This window comes from Oncorhynchus tshawytscha, linkage group LG19 (genome assembly GCF_018296145.1).
Source record: "Oncorhynchus tshawytscha isolate Ot180627B linkage group LG19, Otsh_v2.0, whole genome shotgun sequence".
NCBI lineage: Eukaryota > Metazoa > Chordata > Actinopteri > Salmoniformes > Salmonidae > Oncorhynchus > Oncorhynchus tshawytscha.
In genome coordinates, this window is record NC_056447.1 from 6,409,860 (window position 1) to 6,415,859 (window position 6,000).

Sequence of the window (6,000 nt, forward strand, 5' to 3'; positions counted from 1 at the left end):
ACAATATCTAAGGAAGTCTCAAGCAATTGCTCGCCTGAGGTAGAGTATCTCATGATAAGCTGTAGACCACACTATCTACCTAGAGAGTTTACATCTGTATTTTTCGTAGCTGTTTACATACCACCAGTCAGAGGCTGGCACTAAGACGGCATTGAATGAGTCGTATTCCGCCATAAGCAAACAAGAAAAGCAAACAAGAAAGCTCACCCAGCGTTTTCTTTAATGTAGGGAAACTTAAATCTGTTTTACCAATTTTCTATCAGCATGTTAAATGTGCAACCAGAGGGAAAAAAAACTCTGGACCACCTATACTCCATCCACAGAAACGCTTACAAAGCTCTCCCTCGCCCTCCATTTGGCAAATCTAACCATAATTCTATCCTCCGGATTCCAGCTTACAAGCAAAAATTAAAGCAGGAAGTACCAGTGACTAGATCAATAAATAAGTGGTCAGATGAAGCAGATGCTAAACTACAGGACTGGTTTTCTAGCACAGACTGGAATATGTTCAGGGATTCCTCAGATTGCATTGAGGAGTACACTACATCAGTCATTGGCTTCATCAATAAGTGCATCGATGACGTCGTCCCCACAGTGACTGTACGTACATACCCCAACCAGAAGCCATGGATTACAGGCAGCATCCACACTGAGCTAAAGGCAAGAGCTGCCGCTTTCAAGGAGTGGGACTCTAACCCAGAAGCTTATAAGAAATCCCGCTATGCCCTCCGACGAACCATCAAACAGGCAAAGCATCAATACAGGACAAAGCTTGAATCGTACTACACCGGCTCTGATGCTCGTCGGATGTGGCAGGGCTTGCAAACTATTACAGACTTCAAAGGGAAGCACAGCCGAGAGCTGACCAGTGACTCGAGCCTACCAGACAAGCTAAACTATTTCTATGCTCGCTTTGAGGCAAATAACGCTGAAACACGCATGAGAACACCAGCTGTTCTGGAAGACTGTGTGATCACGCTCTCCGCAGCCGACGAGAGTAAGACCTTTAAACAGGTCAACATTCACAAGGCCGCATGGACAGACAGATTACCAGGACATGTACAGTGATCATGCGCTGACCAACTGGCAAGTGTCACTGACATTTTAAACCTCTCCCTGTCCGAGTCTGTAATACCAACATGTTATAAGCAGACCGCCATAGTGCCTGTGTCAAAGGACACCAAGGTAACCAGCCTAAATGACTACCGACCAGTAGCACTCACATCTGTAGCCATGAAATGCTTTGAAAAGGCTGGTCATGACTCACATCAACACCATTATCCCAGAAACCCTAGACCCACTCCAACTTGCATATCGCCCCAACAGATCCACAGATAATGCAATCTCTATTGCACTCCACACTGCCCTTTCGCACCTGGACAAAAGAAACACCTATGTGAGAACGCTATTCATTGATTACAGCTCAGCGTTCAACACCATAGTGCCCTCAAAGCTCATCACTAAGCTAAATACCCTGGGAACAAACACCTCCCTCCGCAACTGAATCCTGGACTTCATGATGGGCCGCCCCCAGGTCGTAAGGGTAGGTAACAACATATCTGTCACGCTGATCCTCAACACAGGGGCCCCTCAGGGGTGCGTGCTCAGTCCCCTCCTGCACTCCCTGTTCACTCATGACTGCATGGCCATGCACGACTCCAACACCATCATTAAGTTTGCTGATGACACAACAGTGGTAGGCCTGATCACTGACAACGATGAGACAGCCTATAGGGAAGAGGTCAGAGACCTGGCCGCGTGGTGCCAGGTCAACAAACCCAAACTCAACGTGATCAAGACAAAGAAGATGATTGTGGACTACAAGAAAAACAGGACCGAGCACACCCCTATTCTCATCGACGGGGCAGCAGTGGAGCAGGTTGAGAGCTTCAAGTTCCTTGGTTTCCATATCACCAAAAAACTAACATGGTCCAAGCACACCAAGACAGTCTTGAAGAGGGCACGTCAAAACCTATTCCCCCTCAGGAGACTGAAAAGATTCGTCATGGGTCCTCAGATCCTCAAAAAGTTCTACAGCTGCACCACAGAGACTGGTGGCATCACAGCCTGGTATGGCAACTGCTCGGCCTCCAACCACAAGGCACTACAGAGGGTGGCGCGAACAGCCCAGTACATCACTGGGGCCAAGCTTCCTGCCATCTAGGACCTCTATACCAGGCAGTGTCAGTGGAAGGCCCTAAAAATTGTCCTAGACTCCAGCCACCCTAGTCATAGACTGTTTTCTCTGCTACCGCACGGCAAGCGGTACCTGAGCTCCAAGTCTAGGTCTAAGAGGCTTCTAAACAGCTTCAAACCCCAAAGCATAAGAGTCCTGAACATCTAATCAAATGGCTACCCAAACTATTTTGCATTGCTCCCATCTCACCTCAACTAACCGGTGCTCCTGCACATTGACTCTGTACCGGTACCCCCCGGTATATAGTCTCGCTATTGATGTTTTACTGCTGCTCTTAAATGACCTATTACTTTCCTCTTATTCTTGTCCATATTTTTTGGAACTGCATTGTTGGTTGGGGGCTCGTAAGTAAGCATTTCACTGTTGTAATCGGCGTATGTGACTAATAAAATTGGAATTTCCTTACTGAATTTCCAGACTGAAAGGAATATCCTCAAAGTTATTCCTCTGTAATTTGGCCTTCTCACTAATCTTATTGTGGATTTGTTAACTTTATCATTTGTATTATTATGAAATAATAATAAAAAGAGTTCCTGCAAATGATTTTAGATAGCGTTCCTGTTTTGAAGATTCAGGAAGAATTTTGTGTATTTTTCTCCATATTCCATCCAGTTTGCTTCATTTTTTTATAATATATTACATTACATTACATTGTTGAGCCAATGCCACAGATGTTAGAAAATTGAGTCAGTATATTATGTGTGTAGTAGATCGGAGTAGGTTGATGTGTGTGATATTGGATGTGATTTAGTTCAAGTTTAGTGTCTGGATAAGAGCAAGACTATAATGTGCAAATAAATAAGAACCCAGCCAATTTGCATGGTTGAGTGTCCGTGTGTAACATGAAGGAGGTGTAAGTCTTAATATTCAGGATGATAATTGTAATCCATATTGTATCAACATCATAGTTGCATTAAACATCATTATCATAGAAAAACACAACCAAGTATTTCCATAGTAATTGAGGTTTCACATGATTATGAAACCGAGATCCTGTACAAGATGTTATTATTCCCCAACATCCCTGTTCTGCCATCTTCCTATTGCTTGTTGGAAACATAGATAAACATGTAGACCAAGATACACAAAAACATATTGAATTATAGGAAGTTCTCGACAGTAGAGAGATCTATTCTGTATGCGTGACTGTAAGTGAGTGTAATTGAGTGTGTGAGTGTCCGGTGGATAGCTAGCTAGTTAAATTGTTCCCTTTCCTAAATTAGCCATGGAGGATATGGGGATTTGGACTTGTGGTTTTACTTAATTCTCTGTGTTGGTCAAAGAGTGATTCAAACAGTGATTCTGATCCAACCATAAATTCATACATTGTGCCCCTCCAACATGTAGCTAGATGTAGTATGCTAATGTTGACTAGCCGGCTCATCATTGACCATGACAGGAAGTTAGGCTAGCGAGCAAGCATTTTAACCAGGTAGCCTAGGACAACAAAAACTACAAGTGTGTTAGGTCAACATGAAAGAGAGGAGGATGACATTGGTGTTTCTCAACAAGAGGTCTACATGTTTTTTTTTTCTACTTGAACGAGAACACGCACACATAGAAATCAGAACCATGGACAGCCACATCATATTTCGCTTATGTTTGATTGGACTAAATCGTTTTTGGTAGCTTTTAGTGAATATAGTGGAGGCAGCTCCTGTTTGTTTTGTTGCTATAACTGTGGTTCTAAATCAATAGCTGTTAAGGAGTCTGAAAATGTCTGAAACATTAACTTGCTTGACCATGCTGTGGAGGTCATATAACTGAGATATATAAACATTTTATGGACTTATAACCAGACAGATGTTGCTCTGTTTTTTTGATGAAATAAAGGTGTGGTTTCATTTTTTCTGCCACTGTGTCTTCTTATTGTCTCAGCCTTAGGCCTATATATCATAGTGGCAAGGCATATGAACTAACAGGTTCTAGAGCAAACACAATTACCACAACACATAGGTTGTAATATGGCATTTTTCCCCCTGGCTTGGCTTCCCCAGTGATTCTACCCACGCACAGCTATACTGTAACAATCCAGGAGAGACAGTGAGTGCCACGAACCCGAGCAGCCATGGCACAAAAAAAACAGTCATATTATTGGGGAAACAGTCATTGGTCACTCTTATCGATGTCAGCTTCGTTACACTAACCCCACCAAAATACATATATGAGTGTGGCTCAAACTCAGGACAGCAAATCTGCAACCATAAACACTGCTTACAAGGAAGCTAGTTCCCTTGGGAGAGCCAGGACTGTAACAATAACCAGATTGCCTTGCATTGTTATCACAAAAATATAGCATTGAATAAAATGTGATGGTTGATTGCGATTTCACTACACCTCTTGACTTGAGTCATCCAATCAAATATAGAGAAGTCTGAAGGCGACTAAAATGAACATGTTAAGTAGTCTAGGAACCCACTTACCCTGGCCCTTCTAGCGTCAGGTGGCATGGCATGGCTGTCCAGGCAAATACTGTGACATATGCTCTCGCACGCTGCATATCATTAAGTTCTTTGCAAAAGGCTGAGCCAACCTACTAAAAACACACACTAGCTTGGTTTATGACAGACACCCTGTTAGCCAACTAATGTTGGATAGCAATATCATCAAGTCACTTCCTAGGGAAACAGAGGACAAGTGTACAAGCATTGGCATAGAATAGCCATACTAGCAAATTGAAAGGATCAGCTATATATGGTGCTAAAGTTAACAATTAACGTTACTCTTTAAAACGGCTTGTTAAATGGCTAAGATGAAAATAGAAGGCGGTTAAACCTTATTCCCTAAAATGCACACATTGCATTAGGGCATTTCCTAAATGTCCACTTCTTAGGATAATTTGCTAGCTATGGCTAACGTTAGCTAATACCATTTTAGGACAAGAGTCGAATAACTCATTGGTGCTTGTGTTGAAATAGCTGCTCCTCCTGGGTCTTCAGACAAAGAGGGGTTCGCGAAAGCAGTTGTTAGCCAGATAAGCTAAGTGTTAGCTAGCTAGAGCGCCCTTTCCAGGTTAGCATTTAGCTAAGGACGCTAGTTACGTCCCGCGTTTCTAAAGTAACGTTATCGAAAACATTCCTACACTCGTATAAACTTAATGTTGTTAACTTACCCCACTTGCCAACACCAATCCAACGAATGTTTATGTACACTCCATAGATCCTGATAGTAAAGGTAAAAGCACTTTGATGACCCCCAACGTGCTAAAATTCACAGACAAATCAATCAACGCGCTCCCAAGAAATCCCAACAGCAGAGAAAAGGAAATGCCAATTCACTGGACTGCAGCCATCACACACGTTGAGATCCTGTTAAAACATTGAAATATACCGGTTACGATGGGCATTTCAAATTAAGTTTCAAGCCTGGTTGGAAATATAGCACATCCTTTCTGTAGTCCGAATTGTAAATTCCGATATTCCGGTGGTTTCCACCAGTTTTATTACTGGACTTGATTTCGCTGAATCTCTAATATCTTAATGGCTGTTTATCTTTCAATGCTGAGGGGAGCGAATACAATGTAACCAACAAGCAGAACGAGTCATTTGCAAATTCAGGAATAAGAGCCTTTGTGGACTGAACCGCTAGGGGAGGTACACTACTAGCTGAGAAGAACCGGAACTGGATTTTAAAGGGGATTGGGGATGTTGGTGAATGACTCTCGATGCCTAGGATAATTTGATTATTGGCATGACAGGAACAATATGGTTATATATATGGTAAATACGTAGCAGCAAAAAGAGACACAGCTACATAATATTTGGCTGTCAAAATGCACACGTGTATGTTGTGCTTGATATGAG

At 42.6% G+C, this 6,000-nt stretch overlaps 1 protein-coding gene across 1 annotated transcript in view; it reads right to left on the bottom strand.

Moving 5' to 3' along the window:
• The window catches only part of znf609a (zinc finger protein 609a), a 184,312-nt gene extending 178,576 nt beyond the window's left edge, over positions 1 to 5,736 (bottom strand). The window contains exon 1 of the mRNA XM_024378945.2: positions 5,310 to 5,736. The gene's annotated coding sequence lies outside the window, so the exon portion shown is untranslated. The remainder of the gene's footprint in view (positions 1 to 5,309) is intronic.
• Positions 5,737 to 6,000: the final 264 nt, after the last annotated feature.